A 26,271-nucleotide genomic window follows, 5' to 3' on the forward strand; every position below is an offset into this window, starting at 1 on the left:
ATTGACCGCGGGGCATCAAAAGGGGGTGGAAGAAGGGAGGTCGAAGCCAATTGACACAGAGCAGAGGGGTGACCTCTAGGCTGGGCGAAGAGGATTGCAAGCTCAGGGCGCTTACCGAAACGCCGCGAGCTGTCGGAGCGGACTGGAGGCGCTCACGGACGGGGAGAAGGACGACGTCGAGGTAACCTGACCTGTGGTGGGGGTAGACGGTCGGAGGGTGGGGGGTGGTGGAAGTAGCGCGAACGCTCTGACACCGGAGAAGACGCTTCAGTCCCATTAAGGCTGCGGAGGCGCGCGGCTCGCGCTCCTTTCACCCCTCGGAAGAAGACACGTGAACCGTGACCACGTGGATCTGTGCGCGATACACGGTGGCTCCAACAGTAGTGCGTTCTGGTTTTTCGACGAACGGGGGATTGTTAATCGACCACCGTGGACGCGAGAACAACCGTCAACCTGGAGCCCACGTGTCAAAAACGGTGAGCGCGTCGACGTACATTCTCGTTTATTTTTTTTATTTACCCGTTTGCCAACGACGCGGAGAGATCGTCGTCACGAAACTTAAAAGGTACTCGAATGCCCCGAATTACGTTATTAAAAGACGAAGAGCAGCAATATCTTCACGATAATGTGCACGAATTGGATCTGAATGTTGTGTTGTTAATTAACGTCAGAACGTATAAAAAAAAGTCTCATCGTTGGTCCTCGATCCGTTTGTAAAAGCAATCGTGTAACAGTATAATTAGAAGCAAAGTATCTAATGGCTGCGTTTTTTCCCCCTGGCGTATATTGTCGTATGCATATCTCCGGCGTGCGTCAGTGTGCCGTAAAAAACAGTGTCCTCCGTTCAACCTATAATTTCGAAATCATAAACTCGAATTAACCGGAGGAGACATAAAAAAACAGAGAATCTATAAATATCGGAGCGTAGGAAAGCGATTAGAGAAACCAGGGGAGCGTACGTTCGGTCACGATTTATCTAATCAGTCGTTTTACTTTCGCGCCGATTGCACGGTAATTAACTGGCTGGCGAACAATTTATCGTGGCTAGACATAGTTAGCAGATAACGTGCGGCATGCCTCTCTCCTAGCCAGCTTAATACCCGTTTTAACGAGGCTAAACGCGTCTTTAACTAAATTTTATGCAACGTTTGCTTTCACGGGGTCGCAAAATTCCACGGTTTCTACGCGATCCCGACGATCATGGTCAAAACTACTTCCGGATCGAACGAACCGCGGCGAACGTGGCTCCAAGCATCGATGTGAGGGGGGGAGTAAGAAAACTAAAAACATCGAGATCGTGTTGTTTCCCTTGAGCTCGCTGTCGAAACATCGCGTGACGGATCGATGCCCGTGCAATGGAAATGGAAACGAAATACTTTCTAATTTAGCTGCTGGGAAGCTGTCGAGATATAAAATGTCCAACATAATGACAGCCCCGGAATCGATCGCGATTTTTAAAGAGTTTTTTTAAATTTTGCATATTTGCTTACACGTATCTCAAGACACATGTATTTTTTTCAAGGGTTTCTTCTAAACATTTTAGGAGAACATCGATGGATCGACTGTGATTTTTTTTATATAAAACCTCGAACAAACATGAAATGTTTTTTGGTAAAAGAACAACAGTTTATTGTGGAAATGTATTTTTGAAAATACCCAGGTAGAAAAAAAAACCCCTACCGAACCGAAACAAGCAAATGGCTTAGTTCCGTGTTTACTGAGCCTATAACTACGACCGGGGCCACAAAGGGAACAAAAATTGAAAAACGACGCGGTATAGCTGTAACGAAAACTAGCAAAATTTCGCAGGGGAAGAAGCGAAACGTTTAAACAGAAATTTAACAATTTCAGATACGATACCGGTTACGAGGCAATAAAACCCATTTTATCTCTGCCAAGTCCTGGCACATTGTCAACTTTGAGGTTTTGCCATTCCTTCTACTTTGTACGAAAGCTACGATTTCTATTTTTGCTGAGCAATAAATATTTTTCTTGATAAAGAAGCTTAAATGTTCGGATTTTACGAAAACTATAAACGCGAGGGAATAGATTTTCACTGAAACTCGATGTACCATTCCAGGATTACGACTGCCGGACATTGAGTACACATCGAACAGTATGATCAAATACAGCCAATCGGTTCATTGAATTATATCTATGTACGCAATGTCCAGAAAATCATCGACCGGTGAAATGTGCACACGAATTTAGGGTTACAGTCGACGCGTTAACGTTTTAACCGCAGGCTGAAAATCGCATATGCGCCAGGCTTAATGCGTGACAAAGCATACGCGTCGATTAAACTATTAAATAAATCTACAGCACCGAAGTGTTCGATATACGTGGATCATTACAAAAATAATGGAATCTAATTTTTCTTTTGTTTAATATTGTGTATCCTGTATTAAGGGTTACTTTGGTCCTCTGTTTTTCATGCGGAGTTTCGTTCTCAAGAAAATCGAGTTCGAAGTGGACATCGATATAAGTAGAAACAGTGAGCAATGGACAGACACGCCAGGCAAATCGTGCTCGATCGCACGCGTATCCAAACGTTCAAACGCTACCATAATTTACACTAAAATAGTACTATCTCATAAATGAAGCATTATACATAAAAAGTCGATTCCACTTTTAAATCGTGCATTCTGTACACTTCAGGAAACGTGGCTTATACAGGGTGTTCGGCCACCCCTGGGAAAAATTTTAATGGGGGATTCTAGAGGCCAAAATAAGACGAAAATCAAGAATACCAATTTGTTGATAGAGGCTTCGTTAAAAAGTTATTGACGTTTAAAGTTCCGCCAGTACTGAATTTTTTTCTCGAAAATGCGCAGGATTTCGGGGGTATGTCTATTCACCAAAAATGATTGCAATTGACCCCCGCAACCGTAAATAATTTTTCCAAAACGATTTGAAATTTTTTTTCTCGTCGAAAAATTTCACACCTCGAATTTTTTTCTAGACAGTGGATAGGAATTCGGGGGTACGTGTAATGACCAATAATGATTGTAATTGCCCCCTGCAATCGTAAATAATTTTTCCAAAACAATTTGAAATTTTTTTTTCTCGTCGAAAAATTTCACATATTTCGAATTTTTTTCTAGAAAGTGGATAGAAATTCGGGGGTACGTGTAATGACCAATAATGATTGTAATTGACCTCCGCAAACGAAAATAATTTTTCCAGAACAATTTGAAATTTTTGAATTTAATTGTTAACATTTTGGCCTCTAAAATCCCCCATTAAAATTTTTCCCAGGAATGACTGAACTCCCTATATTTTGCAAATCTTAAATTTCCCCGATAAAACTCATGAGTTGTATTGAAATTGTATTGAAATTTTTTTCAATCGTTTTCACACACGCGTATTAATAAAAAAAGAAACATATACGAGATCGCTACGTACAGGTACGTTCTCGAGAAAGGACTGTCTGTCTTCGTAGATTACGAGCAATGAAGTCAGTGGATGCGCCATCGCTGACTTTTTTTCGAGGAAAGAATGCGTGGAAAACGCAGGAGCGTAAGAAACGCGTTTGTTCAGGCCGGATGACGTCCTCGCGATCCCCGCGCGAGAAAAAGCGTAATCGACTGGCAATATTTGCGCCCGCCTACCGAGACCTCGTAGAAATCCTGAAGACACAATGATATTGCTCAATCCCGGGCTGCATTCCGGCGTCATCGAACAATGCTTACGATCAATTATGCATCTCCTGTTGCACGCGGTGACATATAATGCCGCGCGGAATCCGCTTTCGAGAGCTAATGGAGTTCGAGTAACGCGATACGACGGACACTCGACGTGCATACGTCTACGAGGCTCGATGATTTTTAAACAATAATCGAAACGACAGCTCTCGAAGACACGCTTCGAAATATTCGCAGCCACCGCGAGCGTTTTACATAACGATTTTACTAACTATATTTACTTCTTCGTTCTTAAAATTCCTTTTGCCTAAAACCGCACGCGGTTGGCCTGATTCCTGATCTCTCCCGACGCGATAACGAGAATATTCGAATCTCGGGAAAGTTGCGTTCGAACGAGTTTCCGGAAAGAAAGAAAAAAAAACGACGTTTTCTTCTTTTCACCAACGCGTAGATCGGAACGCGATTACTCCGGGTGCGATCAATTTATGAAACGATGGAAAATCTGAATACCGGTCTTTGAAATGCCTTTGGAACTGGTTGGAAACGAAACAGGTGGCAGAAACACCGATCCCTCGGTGGGATGGTTTATGGACAGTAAATGTCACCAGCCAGTGCTTAATAATTCCATTTCTCCATTTGAGCGCGTCTTCGTCGTAACAAATATCGCGCGTCAATTTTCCGAGGAGACATCGTAATTCTTGAATCCTTCGACAGCGTTTCTGCCGACGCGTTACTCGTCGAATGTGACGAATAAATTACGCGATTCCGTCTGCTTTACTGCGAAAGCTCGATGGAAGATTTATAAATATGCGCCATAGTTAATCTTCTTCGTAATATCGTAGCAATGTCTGCTCTGATAGTCTGGGTATTCGAATATTTTATTCCTACAGTCTCGTAATAATTCTCAGACATCTGGTAGAGTTCTTGAATCTTCCAAACATTCCAGATATTTTCCAGATTCTTGAAGCTTTGTCACATACCGAGTATTCCAACTGGGAACTATATTCATAATGGACGTTCGATAAGCAAATGGTTTCGAGTGGCCCCAGAAATAAAAATCCAGAGGGATTCAGACGCGAGGAACGAGCTATTCATCCGTTCGAAAACTGTTTGCTCAAGAATCGCATAGTTGCTCGAAGAAGCGCATCGTCATGCATAAACCACACGTCTTCCAGTATTTCACACAATCGACTACCCAGGAAATTAACATAAGATTGACTTGTTAATCTGCCATTAAGGAAAACAAGAAGTTAACGAACACCGTGCAAAAACAGTTATGGCGAAGAAAACGCGAGAAAAGCAGCCAGAAATATCCCTACGATAATTATTTATTCGTTCCGTCGACCTGTTTTGGACGATATTTACAAGCTTAATTTCATAATTTTAGTTGAAATCAAATTAAAATAAAATTTTAGAGACTTAAATTTTCTCGCGCGAAGGGTTTCGAGAGTTTCGAGTTTCGAGGATCGAAGGATCGACTCTCGACACGCTTCTCGAACGGTGAACGGTTCCACTTGGTCTGTTAGACGTTTGAAAGAATTATTGTAATAAACGGGATATCTGAAATAATTATCGTCCTGTCGTCTCCGGGGCCCGCGTGACAAACCGAAGTAACGGTTCTCCAGTTCGCGATTTATCGTCTAAATAAACCGGGGATTCGTCAATAAAATTGCAATCTTTTCTCCAAACGGAACAAGGTGTCTCCTTCGTCCAAAGGGAAAAGATAATCGAACAAAAATCGAATTTTTTAGGCTTCTCGACGACGTCCACGCAGCGTCGCGTTCGCGTGCTCGTTTTTGACACCGCGATCTCTCAATCTCTAATTAGCAGAGCCAGGAACTGACGCGACAGAAAGGCATGCCCCGGCGCGTTCCGCTTTTCGTTTCTTATTTACGCGTTGCTGTATCCCGCGTCGATCCCCGTGATCGATGCGCCCGCGGATCCGTGGCACCGTTCGACGGGAGAATCGGAAAACACGTCGAGGGGCAAAAGAAAAAAAAAAGAAGGCGCGTGACGAACGACGGGAGCGCAGGTTTCTCATTGGGATATCCGGTCCATTTGAAATAACATCTGGAATTTCGCGACAGCCACGGCGGGCTCTCGAAATCGGGAAAACACCGGGTAGAGACGGGTGGAAACTTTTCAAACCGGTTACCGATGGCGACGGAGGAGGCGGTGGGCGGTCGACGTACACCGATAGCGAAGAAGGTAGGACGGAGGTGCGGGGGAGGCAGGGGGCGCGTACCACTGCTAGCATTTCAGAACGGATGTGGAAGGGATGTGGACTCTGTGGAAATTGTGCTGGGGCAGGAAAACGGGGGTTGGAAACTGACCCGGGGGATCGCCGCGGGCGCAGACGAGCTCTGCAGTTGCCGTAATTAGAACCGAGCGCCGGGGGCGTCTAGCCGACGGCTGACGAGTCTCCTGCGGACCGAAATTATTCATGAAGCCGCGCCACCCGCGGCGAAATTTTCCCGTAAATATTTTGCCTTGTCCGAGATATCGGGCCCCGCGATTCACGCGTGCATAGACGCTCGAACCCGCTTCCGCCCCGTAGCGTTCCTTTGAAATTCTCCAGCTAAGTGCAATCTGGAATTCCTCCGTTTCGTAGAACAGTCGGATTAATGCCTGCAAACGGGACTTTGACACATCGACGATGGAGGGATTAATAAATATTGCGAATTAAAAAATGTGTATCAAAGTTCAGTTTCATTTAAACATGTATTTTAAAAGCTGGGGTACTTTTAAAATAATTATTGGAATACTGTAGATTTATGTTTTGGGGGTAGTACACGATATGCTCGATTTTCAAGCCAGGTCATTAAAATAAATGTAATCTGTTGTTTGCAAATTATTTTCAATCTGGAATTCTTGAGTTTCGTAGAACAGTTGGATTAATGCCTGCAAACGGGACTTTGACACATCGACGATGGAGGGATTAATAAATATTGCGAATTAAAAAATGTGTATCAAAGTTCAGTTTCATTTAAACATGTATTTTAAAAGCTGGGGTACTTTTAAAATAATTATTGGAATACTGTAGATTTATGTTTTGGGGGTAGTACACGATATGCTCGATTTTCAAGCCAGGTCATTAAAATAAATGTAATCTGTTGTTTGCAAATTATTTTCAATCTGGAATTCTTGAGTTTCGTAGAACAGTTGGATTAATGCCTGCAAACGGGACTTTGACACATCGACGATGGAGGGATTAATAAATATTGCGAATTAAAAAATGTGTATCAAAGTTCAGTTTCATTTAAACATGTATTTTAAAAGCTGGGGTACTTTTAAAATAATTATTGGAATACTGTAGATTTATGTTTTGGGGGTAGTACACGATATGCTCGATTTTCAAGCCAGACCCCTTTACTGTATTAAATGTAATCTGTTGTTTGCAAATTATTTTCAATCTGAAATTCTTGCATTTCGTAGAACAGACGGATTAATGCCTGCAAACGGGACTTTGACACGTCAACGATGGAACGATTAATAAATATTACGAAGTAAAAAATATGTATCAAAGTTCAGTTTCATTTAAACATGTATTTTAAAAGCTGGGGTACTTTTAAAATAATCATTGGAATACTGTAGATTTATGTTTTGGGGGTAGTACACGATATGCTCGATTTTCAAGCCAGACCCCTTTACTGTATTAAATGTAATCTGTTGTTTGCAAATTATTTTCAATCTGAAATTCTTGCATTTCGTAGAACAGACGGATTAATGCCTGCAAACGGGACTTTGACACGTCAACGATGGAACGATTAATAAATATTACGAAGTAAAAAATATGTATCAAAGTTCAGTTTCATTTAAACATGTATTTTAAAAGCTGGGGTACTTTTAAAATAATCATTGGAATACTGTAGATTTATGTTTTGGGGGTAGTACACGATATGCTCCATTATCAAGCCAGGTCATTAAATGTAATCTGCTATTTAGAACTTGTTTTCAATCAGGAATTCCTGCGTTTCGAAGAACAGTCGGATTAATGCCTGCAAACGGGACTTTGACACATCAATGATGGAACGATTAATAAATATTGCGAATTAAAAAATATGTATCAAAGTTCAGTTTCACTTAAAAATATTTTTTAAAAGCTTGGATACTTTTAAAATAATCATTGGAATATTGTAGATTTATGTTTGATGGTAGTACACGATATGCTCCATTTTCAAGCCAGACCCCTTTACTGTATTAAATGTAATCTGTTGTTTGGAAATTATTTTCAATCTGGAATTCTTGCGTTTCGAAGAACAGTCGCATTAATGGTTGCAAACAGGACTATGACACATCAACGATGAATCGATTAATAAATATTGCGAATTAAGAAATATGTATCAAAGTTCAATTTCACTCAAGAATATACTTTAAAAACTTGGATACTTTTAAAATAATCATTGGAATACTGTAGATTTATGTTTGATGGTGGTACACGATATGCTCCATTTTCAAGCCAGGCTCCTTTACTGTATTAAATGTAATCTGTTGTTTGAAAATTATTTTCTTTCAACAGAGGCATAGAAATTTTCGAGAGAATCGTTTGTTTAAAAATGAATAAGCTTTGAGTGAATATCTTTGTGCAATATGCTTTGATAATTGTAAACGAAATCGATTACATTCGTTTAAAAATCTTGCAAATACAAGTTATTTCACTTTCTCTAAACATTATAAATCGTTTATGTTCCCAACTTCCAACGATTTAATAGTCATCCTTAACGAAGGAATTGGATAGAAATCAAAATGTTATTTTTCTTCTTCGCAAAGTATTTCTTCTCCGGATTCGTTTCTTGTCGCTTCTGCAAAAATTTGATCGCCAATTATGATTTCAAAACCGCGATCGTCTTCGTTGCTTCTGCGTCGTTTATCCGCGATATCATTATTTATACAACGTGAAATTGATGTTGCAACGTCACGTATTTCTGCAATTTCAACTTCTTCGCTCGCGGTATTTATACTACGTCACCTTCCTAAGTAATCCTTCATTTTCTTTTTATTTAAGGCCATTAAATCTGGCGAACGTATCAGACGCGAGTAGAATCTTTATTATGCATCATGAAATTTTTTATTTATTTTATATCTTAAGCAAATACATTTGCTTATTGTTCGATGATGAAATTGAAACGAAAGAAATCGTATTTCTTATTGACTCGAAAGATACTGTAATGGCCGATGACGACAATAATCGTGCATTTAATGATCATGACGAAATAGAAATTTTAATCAACGACAACGCGATAAACGGATTTCTTCTTGTACCTGCCAGTTTTTACTGCTGATGAAAATTGAATTGCAACGCACCATGACGTTAGTATGCTCCGTTTCAATATCGTTCGATGGAAATGCGACCGTTAAATCGATCAAAATGATGCAATTAATAATTTAATTACCGGTCCAACAACGATAACTGTACTTTCCGTTGAAAAATTGCAACGCATGAACGCGGACTGTGGCGCCCACGACACCTTTCCTCACCTAAGCGATCAAATAACGTCTAGCAACAAAACGACATCCTACACGCCTTATCTAAACGATTAATTATCGCGATTACAGACACTGCCCCTTAATATATTGCAAAATCTACCTCCCACCGTTGCAAAACTTCACTAGCACCACGAAGAAAGGAACTCCTACAATTTGTTCGAGACGAATCACCAGATTCGTTAGATTTTCTTTCTTTGAAAAGTGAAATATATCATTTAACGAAATTTTAAATCTCAAAGAAGCCTATAATATCAACCCTCAACGAGATCCAATGTCGCCATATACACGACACTTTCACTTATCAAGTCGAACGATTATTATTATATATTAGTTATCTTATTAGTCTGAAAATATACACGCAGAGAATTTTCTATTAAAAATTACCCCCGTTACATGAAAATCTGTTATTGGAATTTTTAGATTTCACTGCTGTACAAATTCTACCAAATAAAATTAGATTTTACAGTGTGCACGTGCTAATGAGTCCTCCACTGTGACGTGGTCCAAGTTTTCACCCCATTTTCCACTGAAATATTTACTTTGCTAAAAATTAAATATCTTTTATTCTCATCCTTGATACAAAAATATCTAATACATAAATTCTGTTCACTTTGAACATGCTAATAAGCACTCGACTGTGGGGTGGTCCCAGACTTGCTCGACTCGAGGCTAATTTCACCCCATTTTCCTTTAGAATATTTACTTCGTAACGTACCAACGAATCTTCACTAAAAATTAAATATTCTCTATTCTTATGCTCGACCCAAAAATATCTAATATCTAATTTCTGTTCACTTTGAATATGCTAATAAGCACTCGACTAAGAAGTGGTCCCAGACTTGCTCGACTCGAGACTAATTTCACCCCATTTTCTTCTAGAATATTTACTTCGTAACGTACCAACGAATCTTCGCTAAAAATTAACCCCTTAACGTTCATACCCGAGTCTGACTTCTTTAAAAAACGATATTTGTTTAATCCAACGGTTTAAGGGATGATAATATTTGTTTTCCTTCAAATTATACACTAGATACAACATTGTAATTAACAAAAACTGCATTTTTAGAAACAAATCCAATAAAGAAAACTGATCATTCTTGACTAACCCGAAAAATATGAGCGTTAAGGGGTTAACCCGAGTCTAACCGCTTTGAAAAACGATATTTGTTTAATCTAATTGTTTAAGGGATGATAATATTTGTTTTTCTTCAAATTATACATTAGATACAACATTGTAATTAACAAAGACTGCATTTTTAGAAACAAATCCAATAAAGAAAACTGATCATTCTTGATAAACCCAAAAAATATGAGCGTTAAGGGGTTAAATATCTTCTATTCTCATTCTTGACACAAAAATATCTAATACATAATTTCTGTCCAGTCTGAACATGCTAATGAGTCCTCCATTGTGACGTGGTCCAAGTTTTCACCCCATTTTCCACTGGAATATTTACTTCGCTAAAAATTAAGTATCTTCTATTCTCATCCTTGATACAAAAATATCTAATACATAATTTCTGTTCACTTTGAACATGCTAATAAGCACTCGACTGTGGGGTGGTCCCAGACTTGCTCGACTCGAGGCTAATTTCACCCCATTTTCCTCTAGAACACTTACTTCGTAACGTACCAACGAATCTTCGCTAAAAATTAACCCCTTAACGTTCATGCCCGAGTCTGACTGCTTTAAAAAACGATATTTGTTTAATCCAACGGTTTAAGGGATGATAATATTTGTTTTCCTTCAAATTATACACTAGATACAACATTGTAATTAACAAAAACTGCATTTTTAGAAACAAATCCAATAAAGAAAACTGATCATTCTTGACTAACCCGAAAAATATGAGCGTTAAGGGGTTAACCCGAGTCTAACCGCTTTGAAAAACGATATTTGTTTAATCTAATTGTTTAAGGGATGATAATATTCGTTTTCTTTCAAATTATACATTAGATGCAACATTGTAATTAACAAAAACTACATTTCTAGAAACAAATCCAATAAAGAAAACTGATCATTCTTGGTCAACCCAAAAAATATGACCATTAAGGGGTTAAATATCTTCTATTCTCCTCCTCAACACAAAAATATCTAATACCTAATTTCTGTCCAGTCTAAACATGCTAATAAGCACTCGACTATGCAATGATCCCAGATTTGCCCGACTCGAGGCTAATTTCACCCCCATTTTTCACCGCAATATTTGCTCGATAATGTTCTCGATGGGTCCTCGCTAAAACCCAAATACCGTGGTTGGCGTAAAACTATTTAGTTCGGTTTTCGTTCGTACGAAAAAAATAACTCGAACCCAAAAGGGGAGGGGGAAAAAAAAAGCGCGCGGTTATCCGCGCGAACGCATCGCGTCGGATCGATCGCGGCAGCGCGTAAAACGCGCACACCTGGTCGCGGCGGGGCCAGGATCGTTGGAAGTTTGTGTCGCAACGGAGCGTGTTTTGCGCCGCATGAAATTCCTATCGCGGCTGGGTCCGCTAACGCGCCACGTCTCGGTCAGAGTTTCCGTCTCGTAGGGTAAGTAGGTGAGAGTAAGTGGTGGGAATGGGCGAGGATGAAATGGAGCAAGACATGCATTGGCGCGTGTCGGGAGTGCCTCCTCGGTTCTCCGCGAGGCTGTTGCAGGCCAGGCCTCGCGTTACGTGGGCAGCCTGCGTACCTGAATACTTCACATCGGGTACGATGTAAGTAACGACGCGTGCAACCTCGTAGGTAGGTAGGTACACACAGCCCGGGCTCGCAGCGAGGACGTATTGCCACCAGGCACGACGGGCCCGAACGGAGATTTACAGAACGGACACTATCGCGACAACGAAAGAGAGAGAAAGACCGGTCACGTGCAACCATTCCGGGTTCCTGCGTGTATCGTGCGTGTCCTGGCCGCGGCCTTAAACGATCAGACGCGGAAAAATCGAACCGCCGGGATTTATTCGACGATAAAAGCGTCCCGCGTCTCCCACTGGACGCGACAAGCGTTTAGGAGGGCAAGCTTTTGTGGGAACCGTCCGTGAACGCACGCGAGGAACTCGACGGAATTATAACCGACGGGGACGATAAAGTTCAGCGGCGCTGGTAGCGATTCGTAAAATGAACCACAAATGTACGGTGATAACAGTTAAGAAACGAACCGCGATTTTTGGGAATTTTCGTATGATCTTGTGAGATGCGTAGGTTGGAACTTACCGGCAATGATTCTTAAAATGAACGCGTGATTCGTATATTGAACGTTTATATATCTGTATTGGGGAGCAGGATTGGAGTCAGCGAAGTGTGAAAGGTTGGTGTCGAATTTCGCCTCCGTTGTACGAAAGATGAATTTACCAATTCTGGAACGATGTTCATTTTACGAATCATTACTGTATAGCCTGTCTAAGAGGCGCAAAGTATCCCTTGGAACGTGGAGAGTACTCTAACTGTGCTACTTTGAACAATAGAATATATTTGTGATTGCAATCAACCTCCCATTGTAACATTATTCGGAAAGGTGAAAAGAACCACGAGGCTGAATTTATCGCTTGGCTTCCAATTTATTTTGTGTGTGTACCTACATATGAAGTGACAGAAATGAGAAGTTGGACCATTATTATGGGGTTGCTCTCACTTTACGAGGTTAAAGAACAACTTTTCGAGCATTCTTGGAATTTCTAAATATTCTTCATCAAAATACGCGTTGTTTACATTTTGAAACATTAAAATCCTCCACTCCGTTCAGAAACTATGTGAAATTTCAGGGAAACATTCCTGCCCTTGTCAGACATTAGATTTTCGGTAAGAAATTTTTTTTCTCGAAAGTGCGTAGGATTTCGGGGGTACATGTATTGACCAACAATGATTATAATTAACCCCCCTAGCTAAAAATATTTTTTTTAGAACGATTTAAAATGTTTTAATTTTGTCGAAATATTTATTCACTTCTCGAATTTTTTTCTCGAAACTGGTTAGGAATTCGAGGGTATATCTATTCACCAAAAATAATTATAATTAACCCCCCTAGCTAAAAATATTTTTTTTAGAACGATTTAAAATGTTTTAATTTTGTCGAAATATTTATTCACTTATCGAATTTTTTTCTCGAAACTGGTTAGGAATTCGAGGGTATATCTATTCACCAAAAATGATTATAATTAACCCCCCTAGCTAAAAATAATTTTTTTAGAACGATTTAAAATGTTTTAATTTTGTCGAAATATTTATTTACTTCTCGAATTTTTTTCTCGAAACTGGTTAGGAATTCGAGGGTATATCTATTCACCAAATATGATTATAATTAACCCCCCTAGATAAAAATATTTTTTTTAGAACGATTTAAAATGTTTTAATTTTGTCGAAATATTTATTCACTTCTCGAATTTTTTTCTCGAAACTGGTTAGGAATTCGAGGGTATATCTATTCACCAAAAATGATTATAATTAACCCCCCTAGCTAAAAATATTTTTTTTAGAACGATTTAAAATGTTTTAATTTTGTCGAAATATTTATTCACTTCTCGAATTTTTTTCTCGAAACTGGTTAGGAATTCGAGGGTATGTCTATTCTCCAAAAATGATTATAATTAACCCCCCTAGCTAAAAATAATTTTTTCAGAACGATTTAAAATGTTTTAATTTTGCCAAAAAAATTTCTGCACCCCCCGGTAGATTTTTCTTAAAAAATTGCTTTTGATTTTTAATAAACACAATCATGGGTAATATAGTAATACAAGCTATTAAAAAAAAGTAAAATACAAAAATTCCTACGCTTTATTCGTCAACTGACTGAACTTCTTTATGTGAAATATAATCCATAACATTTACCGAAGAATAGTAGGTGTAAATATGCCGGATAATCGGAACTCTACTGTACTAAGATTCTTTAAGAACAAAAAAAAACAATAACCTGCCAAATGAAAACTTCCTGACTGTAATTTAGGGATTCGACGATATCAATTTCAATGACCACGCGACCAGGAAATCTATAATCGAGTCTCCCAGATAGACAGTCGATTTGACGATAGTCTTTTAAACAAATACACGCGAGTTCAGGATCTCGGATAAGATTTCTTAGACCAGGGAACACCGGAGCCGCGGAAAGATTTACATCGCGGCTGGTTTACATGAGACGTCGCGGCGACTGCGTGGTCGATGAAAAATATGGAAGACCGGGAAGAATTTATTCGACGATAAAACGCATTTCCCGTAGGCGAAGCGGACAGTTAGGATCCTGGATTTCGAGTAAAAATGCCCCCGCCGCGACGGGAATAAATTTTCACTGACAAACCCGTTTGATTAACTAGACGCGATTAAATGTATCCGCGGAAACTCTCGTCGTTTCCAGCGAATCTGATAAACGTTCGGAACTTTCGTACTGAATTTGTACGTTTTAAAGTAATCGAGGAAAATCTCTAACACTTGTCTGTTATGGAATGCAAGCATCGAGAAAAAATCGTATTATCAAGAAGTAGTCGTCCCGGTTGTTATCTCGTGTAATGAGAACGTGGCACGCCGAGATTATCGAGCATAAGTAGAATCGATGGTGTTATGGAAACAAATCAAACGTTGAGTGTTCACCGTTAGTTAATCAGGCTATAAGGTATTATAAATCAGGATTGACGTACAAGAAAAACATTAGAGAGTAGTATGCGATAAAGTTAATTTACAAGACACGTAGATTTTCCGTGCATCGTACAAAATTAATAAAATATATCATTAATTATTGCTGAGGAAAATTCCGATTAATGCAGACATAAATTTTAAGTGAAATTTATTTACATAACACGTAAAAGATTTATAGAAAATAGTAGTTGGAGAATAGTCCTTATAGTTAGGTAAGAATAACTATATTCGTTAACGATAGAGATTCCAAACCCTTTGAAAACATTTCTTTTTTTATCCATTTATCCGGCAACGTGTTACTGGCAGATTCGAGCACTGTATTATCGATAGAATGTAATATTTCAGTACAGAATACAGGAGGAAAACTGAGAGCAAGTAAGTAATGGATTCTCTTCTATTAACGTAACTAAATATCCGTCCGCGAGCGCAGAACGATGGAAGCTCTCGTGCATGTAAAAAGTTTAATGAAATTCAAAAACGATGTTTCGGTGCAACGGTAGCCTTTAGAAAAGTAACGTTGAACTCGAGAGCGGCCATTTGCATTGTAAAGTCTGTTTTTACACGCGATATACATACCCTCAACCTGTAATAATTCGTCGGTGGCTCGTCCATTCGACTGTTGTAAATTACTTTATCGTGCTCAGCTATGCAAAACCATCGACCAACAGCTTCGCGGATAATTATCGTTAAGCCTTTTCGTGTACTTTGGCTGCTATCCTCGATCTTCGGACGAGAACCGATGCTTCGCGCGGAACATAGTTCCCGTACCACGAAAGAAACGTGTTCCCGGCGTTAATGGACGCCCAGAGCCACGGGCACAGAGGAACTTACGAGTCACCGGGGCTGGTTAATGATAAAGAAACAACAAGCGAAAACTTGGGGAACTTCTAACGACAAAAAATTAATAAAAGAAATTTAACTCCTGATTTAAGTAATTCGACCGGCCGAGCCAAGGAATTAAATTCCCGCTCGTCCTCTGTCGGCTCTCGTTAACCAGCTTCAAACAAAATTAGAATATTTTACATCCGCGTAATTAGCGGAGTGCGTAATTATTCGAATCGTTGGATTTTCGTAGGACACTGGTCGATTCTAATTAACGTGTTTGTGATCTTTTCTGTTCTAATGCTTTCTGCTCCTAGAAGCTAGTAGATACTTTTTTTGTCTGTAGTATTATTTATTTAAAGGCCTCTGGATCTATGACTTCTTTCGTAGCATAAAAAAACACTTGGTGACAATAAGGAGTAATAGCTCCTTTGCATATGCTCGATAAAGTGATTATGAATGATCGATTAAGAATGATCTGCTTCTTTCGTAGCACAAAAAGAACCACGTATCTAAGAAGAGATCGCACCTGTCGGGATCGTCGATTTTACTCTGCCAATTAGTGGGAGATTCTAGAGGCCAAAATAAGACGAAAATCAAGAATATCAATTTCTTGATTGAGGCCTCGTTAAAAAGTTATTAACAATTAAATTAAAAAATTTTAAATCGTTCTGGAAAAATTATTTTCGGTTGCGGGGGTCAATTACAATCATTTTTGGTGAATACACATACCTCCGAAATCCTACCCAATTTCTAGAAAAAAATTCAAGGTGTGAAATTTTTCGACGAAATTAAAATATTTCAAATCGTTCTGAAAAAAATATTGATAGCTGTGGAGGTCAATTGCAATCATTTTTGGTGAATAAACATACCCCCAAAATCCTATCCAATTTCTAGAAAAAAATTCGAGAAGGTGTGAAATTTTTCGACGAAATTAAAATATTTCAAATCGTTCTGAAAAAAATATTGATAGCTGTGGAGGTCAATTGCAATCATTTTTGGTGAATAGACATACCCCCGAAATCCTACCCGATTTCTAGAAAAAAATTCGAGAAGGTGTGAAATTTTTCGACGAAATTAAAATATTTCAAATCGTTCTGAAAAAAATATTGTTAGCTGTGAAGGTCAATTGCAATCATTTTTGGTGAATAAACATACCCCCGAAATCCTACCCGATTTCTAGAAAAAAATTTGAGGTGTGAAATTTTTCGACGAAATTAAAATGTTTCAAATCGTTCTGAAAAAAATATTGATAGCTGTGGAGGTCAATTGCAATCATTTTTGGTGAATAAACGTACCCCCGAAATCCTACCCAATTTCTAGAAAAAAATTCAAGAAGGTGTGAAATTTTTCGATGAAATTAAAATATTTTAAATGGTTCTAAAAAAAATATTGTTAGCTGTGGAGGTCAATTGCAATTATTTTTGGTGAATAGACATACCTCCGAAATCCTACCCAATTTCTAGAAAAAAATTCGAGGTGTGAAATTTTTCGACGAAATTAAAATATTTCAAATCGTTCTGAAAAAAATATTGATAGCTGTGGAGGTCAATTGCAATCATTTTTGGTGAATAGACATACCCCCGAAATCCTGTGCATTTTCGAGAAAAAAATTCAGTACGGGTGAAACTTTAAACGTTAATAACTTTTTAACGAAGCTTCAACCAAGAAATTGATATTCTTCATTTTCGTCTTATTTTGTCCTCTAGAATCCCCCATTAAAATTTTTCCCAGGTATGGCCGACATCCTGTATAAGATCGATTAAGAATGATCTACTTCTTTCGTGGCACAAAAAGAACCACGTGGGGTCGCCAATTTTCCCCTAATTTTGGTCATTCTGAAGCAAAACTAGGCAGACACGGCCCTTTCACAAACGCTCGATGTATATTTCTACGTAGCAATTAGAAAATGACAGGACAGAGATGGAGGTGTAATCATATTGCGTGCGTTTCTTTATAACAGAACGAACCGGTTGGGTAATCCGTTAAGTCCTGCAACAGGACTAACAGCCAGGTTCGTTTCACTTTGTGCGTGAAGGCTCGAAGCGACCAGTGTAAGAGGGAATTTTTCCATTTAATAGACGAACGTATTGCCCAACGAGGCGAAGTATCCGGACGTGATGGATCGTTGGTTAATTGAAGCTTCTCTAAACGAGAATTAAGCGACAAGCACTCTCCGGGTGCTCTGAAAGGATAAGCGGGACTACGTGCCAGGCCACGGCATCGATAAATTTCAGACTACCTACGTAAGCGTTCGTGGTAACTGCGAGCGCAAGCCAAACCGGTCGGCACGCGCTTCGGCCATCCACTATCGAAGCTCGTGCATGCACCAAAGAAAAGGAGCCCGCTTCTCCTCTGTCGCGTCCTCCGCTTCTCGTCCTCTTTTACTCTCGTGCCCCTTCTTCCTCCCCCCTGCCCCCCGCCGCCATCGGGCAACACGGACCTTTTTTTATTTGCGCAACCGTACAGGTAATCGCGCCGGGACAATGAACACGCGATCGTCTCTTGCTCCCTGACGTTCTTTGCCTCGTACCCGTACGGTGACATCGCGTTCCTCCGTCGTGTTACACCTCCTCGAAGCTTCTTCTTTCGCCCAGCGGGGCCGCCGTTCGCGTTTCGAACGTTTAATGAAGTCGCGCGTTGGAAATAGTCGTGAAGACTCTTTTACTCTTCGATGCTTCGCATAGTCCTGCGAAGACCCTCCCTTAGACGCTGGGGGCATTGGATAGTCGAGCGCTTGCGAGAGACGCAAGAGCGTGGCCCTCTGGCGGCGACTGTGGGAGGCGACGGACCCCCACAGTCCAAAGCCTTAATTCCATATTGGGTATCTTTGTAACTCGAAATTAGCGTTTCGAAACGCTATTTTTATCCTTCTGTGCGAGACACGAGCCCTCAAAGTTGAGTCTGCACGGACTTTCCGCACCGCGGTGACGCTAAAAAGACCGAATCGAGTACGCGTGCGTGCGCGTCGCATTTCTAAGGACCTTGCATCGGGAAACGCTGATGCCCGGCGGCGTGTCAACTCCGAGGGTTCGTGTCTCGAGATTCAAAGCAGATAGCGTTTCATAACGTTGGAATATGAATTTTAAAAAAATAGCTCGTTGCTTTCTTTAAGGATAAGTTAAATCCCGACCGTGTTAGCCGACGCGGCGACAACCGTACCCCGGTTTCTCTCCTCTCCTTTCCGCTTCTTCTTCTTCCTCCTCCTCATTACGCCGCGTCCTTCTGGCGTGCACGTCGCGCTAAGGTGAGCCAAGAAGGCTTCATCTATCTCTCGAAAGCACCGACGCTTATTAAACCTGGTAATAGCTACTGTGCCGTTCCTCGTCCGATCCTCAATCAGCGGATCTAACGAGTTACTCGCGGAGTGGCGGATGTGGGTCAGCGTGAAAGCTCGCCAGCGAAGGAAGTCCTCCAGCAGCCAAGGACGTTACACGTCGAACGTCCTCGGCGGATCCGGTCGCGAAAATTGCCGGGGATGGCCAGAAACGAAATTATGGTCGACCAGAGGGGTCGTGACCCGCGACTCTGCCTCGATCGCTGACCCAGTTCGCGTATCACCGCAACGTAAACGCGTCGGTTTATATCGCGTTTCGGCGCCGCGTATTTTACGTTGCAACGATTAATTATCGAACTGGATTGGCCAAACAACGGGAAACTTTTCGGTAATTAATCTTCTATCGTTCGATGAAATTAAATTGTTTTATCGTGGATGCTTTCTGGTTGTTTCGTTAACCCCTTAATGCTCGTTTTAACGTTTTTATCGTTCGCGTTGACGGGGGAAAAAATTGTAAAGTTTTGTGGCGTTACACTCTGAAATCCTTGTATAAAGGATCTTTTTATTAGTGGAGTAAGAAATAAATAATAAACGGATTTTAAGTCGTGCAACAGACTTTTACTATTGTAATTCCCTCGAAAATTATTGTAATAGCTAAATGTCGTCGGATACTAGAGCGGTCGCCGTTTCTAATCGCGTAAATCATAAGGAGAAATCCAGCCACGGTGAACGGAAATACTCGTTCCCTCCACGATCGTTTTAGTAGCCAAAGGTTGTCGATTATCATTGGCGGGAGAGTCTATTTAATCGACGATAAATCCGATCGATCGGTCGCGCGCATTCCAGAGACGACTACGAGACGGAGACGGAGAAGAAAGCCAGTTGAAAACGTTAGATCGCGGTCATTTTCACGCCTCGGTGAATACAAGCGGACGCATACGAAACACAAACAGTCCGATCGCGTTCCAGTTTCTACGACGGTTAGTCAGCAAACGACAAACGCGTGCAACTGTCGCCTAGACGGAAATGTTAGGTTGCCCCAAATGGTCGTTCCCTTTCGTTCTCGAAAGGAAATCTACGATCATCGATGTTTAATATAATATTATTAAAGTTTCTCTGGATCGCTAACGAAATGTTACACGAGGATCCTTTCATTTCAAGCGATGATGCTTGTTTCATATAATTTTTTATAAAAGTCTAAGTCTAATCTGGCATTGGTATATTTAAAATTGTTCTAAAAATTATTCCTCTCGGCTTCTAGAGGCCAAAATAAGGCGGAAATCAAGAATACTAATTTGTTGATGGAGGCTTCCTTAAACAGTTAACAAAATTAAATTTAAAAATTTCAAATCATTCTGAAAAAATTATTTTTGGTTGCGGGGCTCAATTACAATCATTTTTGGTGGATACACATACCCCTGAAATCCTACCCACTTTCGAGATAAAAATTCGAGTAGGTACTGAAATTTTTAGACGAAATTAAAAAATTTCAAATCATACTAAAAAAATTATATTTAGTTACAGGGGTCAATTATAATCATTTTTGGTTATTAGACATACCCGCGAAATCCTACGCATTTCCGAGAAAAAAATCGTTTACCGAAAATGTAATTTCAGGCCAGAAATGCTTCTTCGAAACTTCATGCAAATCTTTAAAACACCATAACTTCTGAACGAATTGAAGGATTTTAATGTTTAAAAAAGCAATCAACGCGTATTTTAGTAGAGAATATGTAGAAATTCTAAAAATATTGGAAAAGTTGCTCGTTGATCCCGTAAAATGTGAAAACCCCCATAAAAGTGGTCCAATTTTTAAACGGCCATAACTCCTACAATAGTAAAGATATCTCATTGAAATTTTTTTCTGAAACAGAGCCCATGTGCACCTATAAAAAAGTATTAGACAATTTTTCTGTAGGGTGTCAAACAAAATTATTAAAAACTAAAAACGAGTATTTAAGAAAAATCGACAGGGCGTAGGTACCTAAATTTTTCAGCGGAAAAAAAGATTTCAAATCATTCTGGAAAAATTATTTTCGGTTTAAAATTTAAAATTTAAGTTGAAAATTATATTGTATAATTTAGTGCAAGCCTACAGTGCTTCATAAAAATCATAGAACGACTACTAGCATAGTGGATGTACGCGCAAGATGTAAATCATAAAAATCTGCAAAACTGTAAGAGGCAATTTTAAAATGTTACATACCAATGGATTTGGAATAAAATGCTCGTCATTTTTTGTCATTATGAAAATTTCGATAAAATGAAAAATTAAGTTAATAAATTTTTTTTTATTATAAACAAATTGTATTTTGTTAAATTTATTAACACCATGTTATTGTTCATAAGAAACCATTAAAAGCTCGCCCATTAACAATTTTTTCGTATGTCTTTTTGTTTTCGAGATAACCGTTTCGAGCCAAAACTTCAAGGGGTGGTTTCACCCCTCAAACTCGAGTCACCGCAGCTAAAAAAAAATACGTGTCGATTATTTTTGGCTGCTTTATAAGTGTACGAAGTTTCATCAAAATCGAAACCGGACCGTTCGCGAAGGTTCCTTGTAAGTCTAATTTGGTGTTGGTATATTTGAAATTGTTAAAATGTTACCAGAAAGTTATTTTATCAACGAATCTAAAAATTATTCCTCATCGGGGAATAAAGTGTGCCGAATTTTTAGCGAACAGAGCTTTCGAACCGTCGACGAGGATTAAAGTCGCCGAAGTGGGTGGGAAGAAAGGGGGAAAACAAAGGGACAATTACAATAACTAGATTCCGATCGCAATCAGTAGAGTCGAACGTTTACCGCGTCGAAACGGCAAAATCATGCACAGCTGCGTATCGAGAGCAGACAGTCGGAACTGAAAATCAATGCAAACGTAATGCAAAGAGGAAGTTAACGAGCCACGAGTGTTTCGAACACCGTTCTCGCGTCCGCCACTAAGTGCGCGTTTATAGCCTCCTCATGATCGTCGAGCGCTAATGAAACGCGCTAATGATCGACATATGTACCTGTAATAAGGGGTGTTTCTTTTTGCAAGTATCCTCGAAACGAAACGAGGCACAAGCTGGCGTCGTAATTGCCCAGCCAACCGCGGACGTTTGTTTGTAACTCGACATCGAATTTGATTTTTATCAATTTTTGATCATTTGAAAATTCTGTAATTTTTCGATGGAACGATTTTACGACGCAAGTGTTTTAAGAATAAATAGAAAATATTGATATTTTTTTTAAGAAGAAATCGTTTTGAGAGATCGAAACAAGCTGAATTTGGTCGAACGAATCAAATATTGCGGAGCAATATTTGTTTCTCGATAAGAGATATTCCGTTACACGAATGCATTTCAATGGACAAGTATGATACCATCGAACGTCAAATATTCTCGGCGAATGGGATATCGGATTTGTTGGGAACGACGCGGATTAACAAAAAGGGACAACTCAAAGGAAACTCGAGTAAGAAAGAAATGAGATGACAGAACGTAAAATGTAAGGTCGGGGAGAATATCAAGGAGACAACAGAAAAATAACGTTAAGAGGCACAAATTCTATGAATGCAGAATGAAAAAATATCATCGTTGTAAAACTTAATTGACGATATATTGTTACAACAGGACCAGAACTCTTTGCGTAACAAATTCGAATTATTTCTTGAAGAAGCAAGGAAAACAAACGTGCAAATATCCATAAATTTTCAAACCCAAAAAGAGAAGACTATAATAATAAAATAAAATGACAGTCAAAGGCAAAACGTATACTTAACACTTTGACTGCCACGTCACCCATATATGGATGACAGAAATTTTAACAGTGGAACTAAAATAATTAATTCTCAAGTTGAAATGTTAAAAAAATTTAGAGAAGTTACGAAAGTAAGTACTACGACAAGTTTTAAGTTATACAAGGTGTTCAGCCATCCCTGGGAAAAATTTTAATGGGAGATTCTAGAGGCCAAAATAAGACGAAAATCAAGAATACCAATTTGTTGGTTGAAGCTTCGTTAAAAAGTTATTAACGTTTAAAGTTCCGCCAGTATGTCTATTGTATAATTTACAATTGCCTAAAATCAAAATTTTGATCTCGTAAACAATTTTACGGTTTCAGACTGGCAGTCATCGTGTTAATCAAAGTAGATAACGATACACGTCTAAAAGATAACATTCAGATCCGAGTATCAAAGAACAAGAAAGATTTTCAAGTCGAAAATAACAGACTCCCTTGATCGTAGCCGCGTGGAATGCAACGTGCAGCAATAAATTAAAATTACAGACAAAACGTACATTTAATCAAAGTACAGTAGATAACGATCTACGTCTTTTCCGTCGATCCAATTATCGAAGGCAAAGAACGATGTAAATATCCTTTAATTTTGCATGCCGAAAATACCGGAGACTGGTTCCTTAATTGCGTGGAATACGACATAGCCGTGGCGATAAACTAAAATTAGAGGCGAGGAGGAAACGAGGGAAGACGGGATAAGTATCCGTGGGTCTTCGTGTTCCTCGAGCACGACCTCTCGATCATCGTGATTTCCTCGTAGCGAAAGAAAAAAAAAAGAAACTTCGGTGGTCCCGGTAGCGAGGAGAGAAGTCTCGGACTCGTGGCATTAACGCGACCCCCGGCGTTCAAATAATACTACCCGCGGAGGGAAATGAGGCATTTTCGAATTTGCATTCGCTGAGGCCGCGGGCCACCGTTGTCCTCAGCCACGTAGCTCTCTCGACTCGGTTTCTTGTACAATTCCGACGCAACGAGTTCAGGTGGGCTGCACGTACCGCGTACCAGGCGAGCCTGGTTTCGAGTTTCCTGAATTTATAAGCTTGTGTATGCTCAGCGTGTGCGTGTGACGTTGACCCTGAAGCGTTGGCCAAGTCCTCGGGTAGGGTGGACCTGCAACTCCTCGAGGGCTCGGAAACCGCACAACGCGCGCGTACGAATGCCTTTGTTCGTACGAATATTATCGTCTGAATATTTTAACGGTTCCTGCAACCGCCATTTCGAATCCGAGTTCTTTACGAACTCCACGAAATCGTACATTGGGCATTTTCTTTTTGATTTCACCCCTGGACGCGGCGAAATTAATTTCCATCGAATCGTACGTTTCATCGTACTACGAGAAAATTTTTTTAATTTTCATTCCCTCGCGACCGCGGTGCAGACGCGTCCTCGACGCGTTGCCAATCGTTTCAGCTATTGTGCAGGTTGAGGAAACCTGTTTGAACGTTCATCAAAGTTTATGGAAATGCAGATGGTAAACTTCTTGAAAGCGGGATCCAGAAATGTTACGATCGATGGATGTCTGAGGCTACTTTGAATTTAACAAATCGCGAGGTTCTAATTTCGTCGATGTTAGAAAATCGACGTACACGAATACGTTTCGTTTCTGTCTAATTTAAGAGGAGATTCGTGTTGAAATTGAACGCGAAAACAATGCAACGTTTAAAACGAAAATCGCCCCGGATTGTACGCAAGCCGCGTCACGGTTTAATTCAATATTTCACCGTTCCGCCAGTTATACGCACCAATAATTTCCCTGATTACGTTGCGGCCCGGAACACACGCACACGTTCGAAAATACCGTTGCATTACAAATATTATTCAGGGAACTGGCGGTTTGCTGGCGGTCGTAACGAAATCGCAAGAGCGGAGCCCACTGATCGAGCCAAATTATGTTTTCCATCTTTTTATCAATTTACGTCGGAGTTGGTAACGGCGTTATTTCAAAAGGGGCGTACAGTCAACCGTGTGTTAAATAACGAATTTTAATTAACCCCCACCCACGTTGCCACGCGAAAATATCGAACGTTACAACCGAATCGAGGCAGTCAAGTCTGATATAAGGGCTCCTTCGATGTAAAGAAATTTCACATTCTCCGTTCTGTTCCTTTTTTAAATTTTATTTAGGTTCACTATTCGTCTGGGACAACAGAAATTTTATAATATATTCTCGTAATGTATCCATTCTTTCGCTGTTTTAAGAAAGACAAGGTTAAGTTTGTGGCGTCATCTCGCGTACTCGCCACCAGAGGGCTACGCTCTTGTCTCTCTCGCAAGTGCTCGACTGAATCTTCCGTTCGTTGCTTGTCTACTTACCTACGATCTTTCTCATTTCCTCGACAAGCGAAACATCGTCCGCAAATTCAGAATATCAAAACGGCGGGCAGATAGCAAGATCGCTAAATGTTCTACATCCCCAGAATACTGCCTTAAGTTTGAATATCGTAAAGAATATCCAAACTGACGCGTCTGTTTATGAAATATTGCATCGCGTCGAGTCGTAGGTAATGTATCCATTCTTTCGCTATTTTAAGAAAGGCAAGGTTAAGTTTGTGGCGTCACCTCGCGTACTCGCCACCAGAGGGCTACGCTCTTGTCTCTCTCGCAAGCGCTCAACTGAACCTTCCGTTCTCTTGTCTACTTGTCTACAATCTTTCTCGTTTCTTCGACAAGCGAAACATTGTCCGCAAATTCAGAATATCAAAACGGCGGGCAGATAGCAAGATCGCTAAATGTTTTACATCCCCTTATAATACTGCCTTAAGTTTGAATATCGTAAAGAATATCCAAACTGACGCGTCTGTTTATGGAATATTGCATCGCGTCGAGTCGTAGGTAACCTTAAACCGTTTCTTCGCGAAGGAAACGTTGTTTTCACGAAGGATTCCCCTCCCCTGGTGGAGGTGTCGATGGGATCGGTGGGATATTCACGTCGCGGCGACACGTTTTCCGGAAACGCGTGGTTGCACGCTCGACAACAGGCGGAATTTGCATACGCGGACGGCCCGGGGCGGTCGGTCGGGCGTCCACGCAAACTTACTAGCAGACTTCTAGCCTGCGACGTCGTACACGCGCTGAGGACACGCGCGTGTCCTCAGAACGTGTTAGACGCCTCCTCGTCGCGGCCCCGGGCGACGCTCATCTTGAAGGCGCACGTGCAACGCAGCTGGTCACTTGGAACACGATGACTGCTCCTCGCTGTGCACACAACTGTCGCGGGGAACGCGACAAACCGACCACGACGATCGCAATAAGAATGCGCGTTCTTCTTCTGCGCGCTACCAACGCAGTGGTTTTCAAACGATTCGAAAGGCAACGCGAAAAAGATCTAGAAAATTGTAGACAAATCAGCTCCATTTATAGCACAGGGGGAGCACATGTCAAAATATTTAAAAATTGTATGGTTAAATACACATCAGCGACAAGATTTTTGCAAATTTTTTCACAAGGGATTCTTATTTGTGCACACTTGTAAAGAAATGATACAAATCACTCGATGTTTTTAAAAATATTATTTTTATGCATCGACGAATGTTTTTTTCTTTAACGACTGTGATATACAAGGTGTTCGGTCACCCCTGGGAAAGATTTTAATGGGAGATTCTAGAGGCAAAAATAAGACAAAAATCAAGAGTATCAATTTCTTGACTGAGGCTTC

General features: G+C 40.2%; 1 protein-coding gene across 2 annotated transcripts in view; it reads left to right on the forward strand.

The window, feature by feature from the left end:
• The first annotated feature begins 357 nt into the window (after window positions 1–357).
• Twz (BTB/POZ domain-containing protein twz) overlaps window positions 358–26,271 on the forward strand; it is a 58,301-nt gene continuing 32,387 nt past the window's right edge. The window contains exon 1 of one of the 2 annotated variants that reach the window (XM_076766688.1): window positions 358–476. The gene's annotated coding sequence lies outside the window, so the exon portion shown is untranslated. Of the gene's footprint in view, window positions 477–11,620; window positions 11,665–26,271 lie in introns of those variants that run through there. The other variant, XM_076766689.1, reaches the window with a different exon arrangement.

This window comes from Colletes latitarsis, chromosome 6, assembly GCF_051014445.1.
Source record: "Colletes latitarsis isolate SP2378_abdomen chromosome 6, iyColLati1, whole genome shotgun sequence".
In the NCBI taxonomy this organism is placed as follows: domain Eukaryota; kingdom Metazoa; phylum Arthropoda; class Insecta; order Hymenoptera; family Colletidae; genus Colletes; species Colletes latitarsis.